General features: G+C 44.2%; 1 pseudogene across 1 annotated transcript; it reads right to left on the bottom strand.

The window, feature by feature from the left end:
• Positions 1 to 9,266: 9,266 nt before the first annotated feature.
• LOC110288142 (lymphocyte antigen 6G-like) lies at positions 9,267 to 12,771 on the bottom strand (annotated as a pseudogene). The gene is made up of 3 exons (XR_015045572.1): positions 12,702 to 12,771; positions 11,232 to 11,348; positions 9,267 to 9,481 (listed from the first exon to the last, which is right to left on the bottom strand). The product of XR_015045572.1 is annotated as a lymphocyte antigen 6G-like (transcript).
• Positions 12,772 to 13,891: the final 1,120 nt, after the last annotated feature.

The following is a 13,891-nucleotide window of genomic DNA, read 5'->3' as shown; positions in this document are numbered from 1 at the left end:
CCTGATTCAATATTGGTACCTGGTATCTGTCTAGGAATTTGTCCATTTCATCCAGGTTTTCCATTTTTGTTGGGTATAGGCTTTTGTAGTAGGATGTGATGATTTTTTTTCCTCAGATTCTGTTGTTATGTCTCCCTTTTCATTTCTGATCTTGTTAATTAGGATACTGTCCCTGTGCCCTCTAGTTAGTCTGACTAAGGGTTTATCTACCTTGTTTACTTTCTAAAAGAACAAGCTCATGGTTTGTTTAATTCTTTGAATAGTTCTTCTTGTTTACACTTGGTTGATATCAGCCCTGAGTTTGATTATTTCCTGCCCTCTACTCCTCTTGGATGTATTTGCTTTCTTTTGTTCTAGAGCCTTTAGGTGTCCTGTCAAGCTACTAGTGTATTATCACTCTAGTTTCTTTTTGGAGGTACTCAGAGCTATGAGTTTTATTCTTAGGACTGCTTCCATTGTGTCCCATAAGTTGGGGTATGGTGTAGCTTCATTTTCATTAAACACTAAAAAGTCTTTAATTTCTTTCTTTAGTTCTTCCTTGACCAAGGTATCATTGAGTAGAGTATTGTTCAGCTTCCACGTGAAGGTTGGCTTTCTATTATTTATGTTGTTATTGAAGATCAGCCTTAGTCTGTGGTGATCTTGTAGGATGCATGGGATGATTTCAATATTTTTGTATCTGTTGACGTCTGTTTTGTGACAAATTATATGGTTGATTTTGGAGAAGGTGCCATTAGGTGCTGAGAAGAAATTAAATTATATCCTTTTGCTTTAGGATAAAATGTTCTATAGATATCTGTTAAATCCATTTCTTTCATAACTTCTGTTAGTTTTCATGTGTCTCTATTTAGTTTCTGTTTCCAGGATCTGTCCATTGATGAGAGTGCAGTGTTGAAGTCTCCCACTATTATTGTGTGAGGTGCAATGTGTGCTTTGAGCTTTACTAAAATTTCTTTAATGAATGTGGCTGCCGTTGCATTTGGAGCATAGATATTCAGAATTGAGAGTTCGTCTCGGAAGATTTTCCCTTTGATTAGTATGAAGTGCCCCTCCTTGTCTTTTTTGATAATTTTGGGTTGGAAGATGATTTTATTCAATATTAGAATGGCTACTCCAGCTTGTTTCTTCAGACCATTTGCTTAGAAATTTGTTTTCCAGCCTTTCACTCTGAGGTAGTGTCTATCTTTTTCTCTGAGGTGGGTTTCCTATAAGCAGCAAAATGTTGGGTCCTGTTTGTGTGGCCAGTCTGTTAGTCTATGTCTTTTTATTGGGGAATTAATTAAGAGATATTAAGGAAAAGTAATTGTTGGTTCCTGTTATTTTGTTATTTACTTTGGATTCTGTTCTTGCAGCTGTCTTCTTTTAGGTTTGTTGATGGATTACTTTCTTGCTTTTGCTAGGGTGTAATTTCTGCCTCTGTGTTGGTGTTTTCCCTTTATTATCCTTTGAAGGGCTGGATTTGTGAAAAGATACTGTGTGAATTTGACTTTTTCATGGAATACTTTGGTTTCTCCAACTATGGTAATTGAGAGTTTTGCTGGGTATAGTAGCCTGGGCTGGCATTTGTGTTCTCATAGGGTCTGTATAACATGGGTCCAGGATCTTCTGGCTTTCATAGTCTCTGGTGAGAAGTCTAGTGTAATTCTAATATGTCTGCCTTTATATGTTACTTGATCTTTTCCCTTTACTTTTAGTATTTTAGCTTTTATTATTCTATCTTTATTTAGTACATTTTTTGTTTTGATTATTATGTGTCAGGAGGAATTTCTTTTCTTGTCCAGCCTATTTGTAGTTCTGTTGACTTCTTGTATGTTCATGGGCATCTCTTTCTTTAGGTTAGGGAAGTTTTCTTCTATAATTTTGTTGAAGATATTTACTAGCCCTTTAATTTGAAAATATTCATTCTTATCTATTCCTATTATCCATAGGTTTGGTCTTCTCATTGTTTCCTGGGTTTCCTGGATGTTTTGAATTAGGGTCTTTTTGCATTTCACATCTTCTTTGATTGTTGTGTTCATGTTCTCTATGGAATCTTCTGCATCTGAGATTCTCTCTTCCATCTTTTGTATTCTGTTGCTGATGCTCACTTCTATGGGTCCTGATTTCTTTTCTAGGGTTTCTATATCCAGAGTTGTCTCCCTTTGGGTTTTCTTCATTGTTTCTACTTCCATTTTTAGATCTTGAATGGTTTTGTTCAACTCCATCACCTGTTTTGTTGTATTTTCCTGTAATTCTTTAAGGGGTTTTTGTGTTTCTTCTTTAAGGACTTCTACCTGTTTAGCAGTGTTTTCCTGTAATTCTTTAAGGGAATTTTGTGCTTCCTCATTGAGGCCTTCTACCTGTTTATCCATGTTCTCTTGTATTTCTTTAAGTGAGTTATTAATGTCCATCTTAAAATTTTCTACCAGCATCATGAGATATGATTTTAAATCTGAATCTTGATTTTCAGGTGTATTGAAATATCCAAAAATCACTGTGTTGGGAGTGCTGGGTTCTGATGATGCTGAGTGTTCTTGGTTTCTGTTAGTAAGATTGTTGTGTTTGCCTTTTGCCATCTGGTATTCTCTGGCCTTAGTTGTTATAGCTTTCCCTGGCTGGAGCTTGTTCCTCTTGTGATTCTGTTAGCCTCAGTCTGCACTCCTGAAAATCCAACTCTCTCCTGAGTCTCAATGGTCAGAGTACTCTCTGCAGGCAAGTGCGCAGAGGTCTGGAGCTCAGCTCTCCTTCCTGGCTGAAGATGTAGGCTCGACAGGGACCCTGTCCCAGAAGTTATGTTTCTTCTGCCGCCCACATGCTCTCCTGTGCAGACTGGTCTCTTTGGAACCCTGGATACAAGATCTATTTATTTATTTTTTATTTTCCATTTTCATGCAACTGAAAGCCCTCCTGGAGTCCTGAGTGGACCAACTGTTGGTTACTGGCCAGTGCAGCTAGGCTTACTCCCCTTTGCCAAAGGTAGCCAAAGGTAAATACCCCAAAGGGATCCAAAAATATGCTGAACCAACACATTAGTGCTTTAATTTGCATAAAAACAGTCTTTAAAGGTTATGTGCTGTGGGGGAGATTTGGCTTATAAATAGAGGGGAAGCTGATACACAATTGAAGTTCTTCCAAGCTGCATGAGTTATATATAGTCCTACCTTGTTATTGGAAGTGAACCTCCAGGTACACACGGCCTTTCTCTCCTTTGATTCCAGCAGTTTCTTTTGTTGATATCTTTGGATGGCCTCTGGTTTTCAAGTTTCTTTTACTCCTGATGGGTTTTGCTTCTTACAGCACTTACCTGGAAGGCTAAGCACCTCTTGCTAATCACTCAAAGGTGTCCTGCTTCGGGGCCCCGTGAGGTCGCTGGCACAACTTGGAGCTGGGCACTTGGCGAGCTGGGGACACCCTAGTAGCTGCTCAGCTGCATGTTGTGACCGCACCCGGCACACCAAGGCACCATCCACAGTCCCAGGCTTCTGTCCTACTCTCCCATGCCACTGCTCCAGCACATATTGATTTTTAAATCTATTGGCTAGTAAGCATGGGCAGATCATGACACACATTTGAACTTTACCTGGGACTTTTCAGAGGGTCAGGTAACTATAAGTCAATACATCCTGTGGCTTTTCTGAGACTTGTTTTTACTCAAGGATGTTCCTGGGGGTGGAGAATGGAACTTGGTCTATCCTTAACCCCAAGTGAGAGGGAAAAGCTATAAAGGGGGTGAGGGACTGGAAAAAGACCTTATGGTCCCTCAACATGTAAGTGCCACCTGAGTCTTTTGCAGGTGAGGCAGGTATTTGAGATGGACAAGGCCTTTCTCAGCCCAGATCTGCTTGACCCAGGTACTAAGTCATCAACAGTCATCAAAAATCAAACTGAGACAAATGCTTTGTAGTTCTTTGTCACACATCTATAATGATTAAGTATGTGGACACATGAGTGGGTGAAGAGAGAAAGCAAACTTTACCAAGACAAGAGCAAGTAAGACTCCCACTATGGAAAGGAGCCAAAGGAAGACACTGTGAGGAGTCTTGGGGGGGGGGGTGTGTGAAGGCTTCTTTAAAATAAGAATTAGATCTAGAAATAGGCAAAGATTAGGGTAATTTTATTGAGATGAATTAATATTTCAGACACAGCAAGGTGAAGCCAATGCCTCCCCAGCCTAGCCAGGAAATAATCAAGCACTACTTGCTCAACTGGGAATAATCACACTGTAAACCCTCTCCCTGTCCATCTCTGACTTACTTCCTTAGTGCTCGCTTGGACTCATGTGCTTGCCTCATCCATCTTGATAGGCACTGCTAATCAAAGAAATTGTAGGTAATGCTGGTCACTGACTTTGGCTTTTGTTTCCTGGTCATTGATAAATTATTCTCTCTTTGTTCCCATGTTACATGAACAGCTTATAATTTTACCATAGGACTTTTCCCTTTGCTGCTTGTAGACAGCTGACTGCTCTATCACTGGGTGAGTTGATCCATATCATTCACATTTTGATTTGCCAACCACGATGCCACTTACCCACATACGTATCTCCTTCAGCCTAGTAGGATTCCTCCCTTCCCAGAGAGGTCCCGGGAACTTAAAATTCATTTCAACCCTACTAAAAATGGAAGTCTAATTCCAAATTGTGGGGAGCTCTTTGTGCCACTTAAGAATATTGGCAAGAATTTGACATTTGGCTAGGACAAGGAAGTAGGCTTAAGATCTTGATCATCTCGATACATCCCTGAATACCATGAGACTTTGATTGTTGTCTTATTTGTTCTTGACTATCATTTTTATGTCTTAAAACTAATCACATTCTTTGTATGTACCTAGAATGGTATGCAAGTAGACTTAACAAAAATAAACCCACATCAGCCTCAGCACTGGATGGAGTCAAGCCATAGTGTTGTCTAATTGTCTTTTTAGTTTCGTTCCTCACTCCCTCCCTTGAAACCATGTTGACCGAGTGAGCTGGCTTGGTCACCATTTTGATTCTCATATTGGTGCAGGTGTCTCTCTTATTTTGGGGACCATCCCAGGGGCAAAACCATAAACACTTATGCATAAATGCAGGAAGTGCTACCTGGTGTTTTGATTCAGGTCCAATCTTATGGCTAACTATATAAATCAATTCTAACTGACTTCTGCTGTGATTGGTTTCCAAGAATATCAAAGCACATATCATAGAAGAATCTGCATTCAACCAGAGCATGAAAAAGTTTTCTAGTAACAGAAAATGAGAAAATTTCATTATGCCATCAGTAATGGCACAATATGCCAGGCTACATAGGTAATAGTTAACTTGCATTAACATTCTACCTAGGCCTCAACAGACTGGTTTATTTACTGTGGTAGGGTAACTTGCCTAGCATTCATGTATCAACTTGTCAATCAGGATATCAGTGAACTAACTATGTGCATGTCTCTCTCTGCCAAGCAGTACATCAGTTACCCATGGAGGTCTTAGTAATTTAAATGTTATTTGACATCCACTCAAAATGCCCTCAATTTGGTTCCTTCTTATGAGGATACATACGGTACACAATGTACCATTTATCCCACTCATCCTTGTGACACCCCCACCCATTTCTCTTGCATCCCTTATTCCTTCCCTGAGCACCTTTCTTTCTGCTTTCAATTTCAGGCTCATCCACAGATTCCTTTGTGCATCAAGACCAAGGATCTGGATTTACACCAGTGGAAGTTCCTAGAAGACTAAAGGGGACATGGGACCTCGAGCTGTGGCTGCCACTGAATAAATGGCCTTGAAGAATTGGACAGTGCTCAGCTAAACCCCACTTTTGGCAGGACTGCTTTTCTATGCCTTAACCTCTAACCTCTAACCTCCTCACATCTGTACTAAAGATAACCTTGAGGTTACATACTATTTATTAAATCTCCTTTCACTCGTGTGTGTGAGTGTGTGTATATGTGTGTGTTGACTTTGAGGTAGGCAGGGGGAAATAATAAGGATGAAATATGAATAAAACTCTGATGAGCCTGATTTAGGACCAGTGCTAGGCTAGGACTTGTAGAGTCTGACACAGATGATTTTATTTTAGCCATATTTAATTAAGCACAGCACACATTAGGGGATGTATTCAGATAAAAATCAACCAGCCCCATGAGTACAGCAAAACGTAATGTTTAGAATCTTTACATATAGCTTCATCCATAAGATGGTTTCTTGTTGACTTAGAAACAAGGCTTAAGATAAAAATCTAGGAAGAATGACTGGCCTGAGGTAAACGTAATGCCTCTGGGTGTCAGGGGTGTCCTATTCCAAAGATTACATAGTCACTTAGTGTGAGCGCCCGACTCACCAGCAAGAAAGACGCCACAACAGGATCCTTCTGCACACATTTATTGGGAGAGCTTGATTGCAGAGGCGAAAAGACCCCGAGCCCCAGAACTGGCACTGCTTATATAGGCCTAGGAGAGGCGTGTCTACACCCGATTGGTTATGCTTTCAGTACCTCATTTGCATGCCTCGGGCCAGGCAGTGACTCGGCAAAAAACTCTACTGCACATGCGCACATTGGTTGTTTACCCAAATTTATGGGTGGTGGCCAGTGCCACCTTGTAATGGCGTATGTGGCTTCCCACAACTTAGGCTGCTATAAAATACAAATGACATTTCTCAAGAGGATAAATTATATAACCTAGAAGCAATGGTCAAGATTTTAAAGGGAACTGGTCTGGGATAAGAAAACATTAACTCTTGAAGATACAGGCTAAGACTGGCTCATCAGACAACAAAAGATCACCAGGTATGTGTACATGAACTACATCCAGTCCTGGCATTCCAGGAGAGGTAAGCTGTGTGTTGAACTTTCTTGGCTTCTCCAGTGCTTATCCATGTACACAAGACCCTATTTGCCCTCTACTCCTGTGTTATTCAGGAGAGCTATGGCCAAGACACAGGTGTGTGAATTTCTGTCCAACTGATGCTGGGTTGGAAGCAGAAACAATTAAACATAGCCAGTGTATTGTGGGCAGCACAGGGCTGTGTTTGGCTAGCAGCCACATGGGTCAGGTCTCACTTGTCCGTAAGTCCTATGCTATGATCTGACTGTCTGAGATTAAACCAAACAAACAAAAAAGAGGTCTCCAGGTATTGAGACCTGAAGAGGTTGAGTACCTTTGGACTTCTAAATGCGTTTCTTTCTCGGGACCTAATAAATGGATCTGTATGAGAGTCACAAGACATGTACACTAGAAAAGTGTGTGTGTGTGTGTGTGTGTGTGTGTGTGTGTGTGTAAACCAAAACAGAGCTTCACAGACACATAGGCAGCTCCTCACCTTGAGGAGCTCTGATGCTTTCCCTTGTTTTAATTGCATCTACCCCACTCAGCTGCATCACAGATTTTCAAGTGCAAAGTCCGCACGTAAAAATAATTTATTGATTCTTTGTGAATTTCTCATCACGCACTTCAATTCTACTCATCTCCCCATCCCTCCATAGTCATCATATACCCTTGCAACCTCCCCCTCAAAAGATAAAAATAAAAGAAAATAAAAATAAGGAAAAATAGCTGGACAGGGTAGCTGTGGTGCATCACAGTGTGCCACACGGTATACCTTTTTGTTCAAACAACATTACTCACAGATGATCACTAAAATGAATCATTGCCCTGGTTGGAGGCCTCTGACTTCTGCTACACTATCAATACTGGTTTTGTCCCAGAATTCCTCTCTGATGTTGTTGCCCTGTGTTAGGGAGATCCTGTAGCTTTGTATCTGCAGGATCAGTTCCTTCATGTGCATGAGCAGTTCAAAGATGGAGTAGATGTTGGAGAGGAACAACTCTGAGCCCTAGATCTGGCCCTCGGTGGTATTTGAGTTGGTCATCCCACCAGCTCTCCTGAACCCAAATTACCAAGGCCAGCTCTCCTGCTTTGCCCAGGTGGGAGTCAGGGCCAGCTCTCCTGTCTATGGCAGCTGGCAAGAGTCAGGACCAGTTCTCTGTGCTCATGCCACTAGGGCCACCCCTCCAGCAGGGCCTGAGTGCCCTGCAGCGAGGCCATGGGCAGTCTGCCCTTTTAAAACACATGGGAAGGTGCCTCGTTAGCCCAGTAGGTAGCGTGTCAGTCTCATAAAACACATGGGAATGTTCAGGGGGTTGTGAGTACATACCTGCAAACCCAGCGCTTAGAAGCAGAGGCCAGAAGAGACTGCAACAGAATCAAGGCCGAATTGGGAAGAAAGCTCCAGAGGCCCTACTCAGGATTCCAGTTTCATGTTCCAACCAGCACCTTGGCCACATTCCTGGATCTATGATTGTCCCAGGTGAGAAGGCTGAAGGGACCAGGGTATCCCTAGTTCAGTGATAGTACTACTATAAAGGATCTTCACCTTGACTCAGTCTTAGATCTTCAGGACCTCCAAGAACAGGGAGTAACTTTCATTGCACCCATATTTCCAGCATGCTGTACATATCCATGAGGAGTCCTGTGATGTTAACTACACAGATTCTGGTCATCTCTCAGGCAGCAAGCTCTCAAGGACAAAAAGACAGAGCAATGATGGATCTCGGGTTGCCAATGTGTCAAGTCAGGCCTTCCCACTACGGGCATCCAATATAGACTAGGAGTCCAGGAGAGGCAGTGTGAGGCTTTGTTCTCTCTGAGCCAAGCCATGATGCCCTGCAGAAAATGGCTTCCATATCTAGACAAAAAGAATCTGAAAGGGCACCTCCAACCCACAACTGAGGACTCACCTCCTGGGCTTCACCACTACAAGCAAGTGCTGTTTGGAAGTTGGTGAATCCTCTCTCTTCCCTCAGCATCAGTGCACCCAAACCAAGTGGTCCCCCATCCTGAGCTGGCTAACATGAGCTAGCTAGTGTGGCTGGCTGAAAGGGCAGAGATGTGAACTGACAGGCTGTACTCGGTGGACTCAGTGTAGCAATAGAAAAATGGAGATCTTAGCTGGAAGAACAAAGTCTTTATTGAACTCAACAGAGGGACATTGAACAGCACATGTGGGAACCCTGCAGGACCCCAGATACTTATATGTGGATGGTGATGGCATAATACCTTGGAAATTTGCCTATTCCCTGTGCTGGCCCCTTGCCTCCAGGTCCAAGAGTAGAAGGCCAGAACAAAATAACATTCCAGGAAGTACAGATTCGAAAGCCCTAGAGAGGAGTGGGGAACTACCCAGCTGGGGTTATAAAGTCCCCCACCTCAGAGCTTCTATAACTCACGATTCATCACTAGAGGGCTCCAGGAAAAAGTGCTTACACATGAGGATAAAAGGAAAAGGGTGAGGGTTGTTGGAAGGACCATCACAGCAGGGTCTGCAGGAGGACTGAGCCCAGGCTGAACAGAAGCACTCCTGACATGGTCTAGGAGCTGCTTCCTGTGGCACCCCCTGCATTGCAGAGGTCTTTCTCACAACAGAAACTCTTCACATTGACAGTAGCACCCAGGATCTTGAAATATTTATTAGTAGGGCAGATGGAAAAGCAATAATTGTTCTTTGCTTTCTTTCTCTGAGAGTCTGCAAGACATTAGGGAGTGATTCATGTTATTATGCAGGGACAACAGAACATTCCAATGTCTGGGCCACATGCCACCAGGCCTGGATGGCCCAGATTTGTCTCTAAGGTATGTTAAATCCAGACATGGCAGCTCAGACTTATAATCTCAGAACTTGGAAGACTGAAGCAAGAGAATTTTTCTGAGTTCAATTCCAAACTGGGCTACATGGAGGCTTCGAGGATATTCTGGGGCTAGAGTGAGGCCTCACCTCAAATAACAAAATGATGAAATGAAAATCAAAACCATGGGCTGGTAAGGAGGATAAAGTGGATAAAGTGCTTGTTTGCATGAGGATGAAAAACACAATCCCGATTGTAGGAGCACATCAAAACATGGGAAGGCTTGGTGTCCTACTTGTATCTCTGTGCTCAGGACACAAAGATGGAGATCCTCAAGTTAAGCTCACAGGTTACACCAGCTCAACCTGCAAGCTTGGGGTTCAGTATGAGACCTTTCTCCAGTAAATAAAATAGTTGTCACAGAAAACACCCATCAAATTCTGTATCCCATACACTTGTACCTCCCAAGTGTATGACATCCACACATGTGTACACAGGTGCCCTTACACACAATGTGCTGGGGAAGCAGCTCAGTCAGTGAAGTGCTGGCCACATGGAAGCCTAAGCCCCAAGTTCAATCCCCAGCAACCATGTAAAGGCCCAGCCAAGCATGGAAGGGCTGGTTGTGATCTCTGATTTTGGAGGTTAGGATTAGGAAGTCCTGGGAACTCTCTCCTACCTCTCTACCCCACCTCATACTTGGCAAATCTTATGTCCCAGTGAAAGATTTTGTCTCAAAGAACAAGGTGGTTGAGACTAGAGATATGGCTTAGCAGTTAACAGCACTTGTTGCTCTTACAGAAGCCCACGGTTTGGGCTCCATACTGCACAGGATGGTTTACAACAATCTGAAATTCCAGTTCCAGGAGAACCAAGACTCATCATTTGCATAAAAAAGTAGACAGTGCCTAAGGAACATGGCATAAGGATGTCCTCTGAGCTTTGAACACTTTGTGTAACATTACATATATTCATACACGTGCACCCACATTTATAGACACACACAAAAAAACACAAAGACACAGCACCATGTAAGATAGCACAGTGGCACAGCAGAAAGGGCAACCAGCCTCTCAGACTCTTGCAGTTCCTCAGGAATTTATATCTAGGAGACCTTCTCCGGGAGACAGGCAGGCTGTAGTCAGGAACAGGAAACTGGATTGTGGGGGTGCAGGGGCAGGGGGGCTGCTCCTTACTTGTCTATCTGGAGGATAGGCCTGGAAACTGGCCCTTTGGGGGATATGATATGTCCTAAGGTCTCTTTCTATTAATATCCCTAAGTCATTACTTTAGCCTATGCTCCAGATTCTTTCATTATATGCAAAGACTCACTACATGCTTCCAGCTCTCCTGGCCTCTCAGTGAGCCAGTGAGACCCTAGACATAAAGTACTGGCAGGAGCATCACATGACTACATTGGCAATCAAGGGGGATGATGAACACCATGCATGCCAATGGTAGCCTTGCTTTATGATCCACATCCCAGCACATCCCTGGACCCCAACAGCCCCTACTTTACAGGAGTCCCACTCCAACCCCAGAAAAGCTCTACTTGGAGGGAGGGGAACCATAGTCCACAATAAGTGCCCAGACCTGAAATTTTCTCCAAAGCCTCCATCACCATCTTTATATAGGCCACAGGAAATTTACCCTCAATAATTTCTATCATCTGAATAACACACCGTCCATCAGGGTACGGGCAGGTAGTTGTATTGCAGGAAGTCTCAGGTGGGACATCAAAACACTGGTAGCATTCCAGTCCCTGAACTGAGAAAGAAGCCAATACATGAGGGTTAGGGTATGCCCTTCCTAGCCCAGACCCCTCCTCTCGAGTGTCTTTACTTCCACACAGCTGCTGGCCAGGAGGACAGAGAAAGGACATTACTGTCCAGGCACTTCAGCCGAAGGCAAATGTGAACTAAGAGCCACTGTTGTTCAAATATGCTTAGTACTGCTGTCTCAGCTAGCCAGCCCCACAGGAAAGACCTGCACCCTGAGAGGTATTAGAGAGACATTCACCATATTGGGAAGACACGGATACCAAATGTCTGCTGAAGCGGTGAGTAGGTGTATAAGTAGTTGCTGGGACCACCAGATGGGGTGGGCTGTTCTGACCTATCCTACCCCAATCCTGCAGAGCTGAGCCCTGGATGTTGGAGCATGGCAAAACACGGATCTTCCCAGAGTCCAGCTCAAAGGTGAGGCTCACCATTGTAGCTGTCCAGCAGCCATGGATGACCTGGGTACTTGAAAAGGAGACTGAAAATGAAAAAGGACTGGCATGCATTTGGATGAAGCCAAGACAAAGTTTCCTGATCAAGGCTCAAAGCTTAATATTCAGCTGTGTATTTATATATGGAAACCCCACAAACCCATCCTTTGTTTCAGTTGGATTATGTTGCAAAGCAAGCTCAACAGGAAGTCTGCTGCTCCTGTTGGAACTGCAGGCACTGCAAGGAGGAAAACCTCCACCTAGGTCAAAGACTCCACCCTAGGTCTGTTAGGTCAGTGGAAGATCAACTTTGGCAAACAATTAAGATCTGTTTAGCCTGCTCAAGGCGCAGGGAAAGGCACACACCATGAGGCTTACCACAACACAGATGTAACTACAAGTATAGGGGGTATCTGAGAGATCAGACCTTTTAGAATAGGGAAGTTCTAGCACTGGGGCCTCATGTGGCATGGGCTGGGCATAAGAAAAAGTCAAATGCCAAGAGTTAAGGATTCCTAACCCCTTGACTTGGCAGCTGGGTCAGGAGAAGAAGCCTCTGGCACAGTTTGGGTGCACACAGGCCAGAGTCCTGACTAAGAGGCCAGGGCAGCAGGGTAGAGTCTAAGGATAGGCTATTGTGGAGGCCAGGGTTTGTGGCAGAGGTAATGACATCCAAGAGTCCTGCTGGCACTTGGTGATGGTTGCAAGGCAGGTGCTGCCAGGATTACAGACCCAGTAAAGCATCCTAGCACAGGAGGCTTCACCTACCACAAGCCGATTCCCAATCCCATGACACCAGCACACTTCAGTCACTGGGCACACAATGGAGGTACAGGTTTACCCACAACCCTGAGGCCCATCTCCATCTCCATTGTACCTTCCTGCCCCTCTCTCATTTTCCATCTCACCTCTTTCTGCACACAATAGGACCACAAGAAGGATGAGCACACAGGACTTTGTAGCATGAGAATTGTCCATCCTGGGATAAGAGCTGCACAGATAAAACCTTGGAAGTAGGAGCCAGTTAATAGATCACCAATCACATCCCTTCAATCTCACAAAGCTGAGGCATCCAATTTCCCTCCCTCCAACCCCCCCCCAGCTTTCCCCAAGGAATACAAGTCTGCCTACTTCTCTCCTCCCCCCCCCCCCACCCAGCGTTTCCTTCCTAATCCCACACTCCCAACCCCAGCCCTATCCTGAGGGCTCTTCCCTTTGTCACCTAGCAGCTCCCTCCTGACACCAGTCCTTACTTCTGCTCTGACCTAGTTGCAGGCACAGTGGCAAGGTCTGTCAGATGTGCACTGAAGTAAGTACTTTAATTTCCTTTAGCTCCTCCCAGCTGACATCCTGAAGAAGGAGGGGTTTCTATACTTACTTCCTCCAGGCCATCATGTTTATTGGTTAAGAGGTAGCAAGGTGCTGCTGCTTCTGCTTCTGTCACCACCACCTGGTTTCTAAATAGAAGGTATGGGTTGCAGTGGCTCAGAGCCCATGAACCTCCTTCCTATCAACAGACAAACAACTGACACATACTGAGAGGCTGGCTCTGGTGAGGAAGCCCCCAACAGGCGCTTGCATCCACAAAGTGAGAGTCCTGAGCCAAGAACTAACTGACAACTGGGATGGAAGTTACAGACAGTGTCTGATGTGTTTGGGGGATGTATGGGCCTGCAGGTGTTATTAGCATCTGGTAACTAGAGCCAGGGACACTTTTCATGGCACAATGCAGTCTTATCCAGAGGATGATGCAGTCTTATCCAGACGATGTCCCTGCTGCCCAGAAGCCTCCATGAACATACCACATGCTCATTCTTCCTACTCTAGTTTGTATGTTGCCTGTCCCTACACCTATGAGGTCCTAGTCTACCATTTCCCACAAAGGACTCCCTGATCTTTATGTCACCACCATGTGGCATAGTATTCTAATAACTAAGAACCTTACTAATTAGCCAAATATTGATGGCATCTGTGACCCAGCCCTGGGATGAATAGTAGGGACCCCCCACAGCAAGCCAGAGTCTGAGTTTCCTAACCTCACAGAGCTTAGAGCACAGTGAGTAGCCCTGCTTAAGTGTCTGCAAGGTACTGATACAGG

This window comes from Mus caroli, unplaced genomic scaffold (assembly GCF_978045245.1).
Source record: "Mus caroli unplaced genomic scaffold, Mus_caroli_1 scaffold_16, whole genome shotgun sequence".
Taxonomy (NCBI): domain Eukaryota; kingdom Metazoa; phylum Chordata; class Mammalia; order Rodentia; family Muridae; genus Mus; species Mus caroli.
Note: the sequence above shows the minus strand (reverse complement) of the source record. Positions and strands in the feature narration are given on the sequence as shown.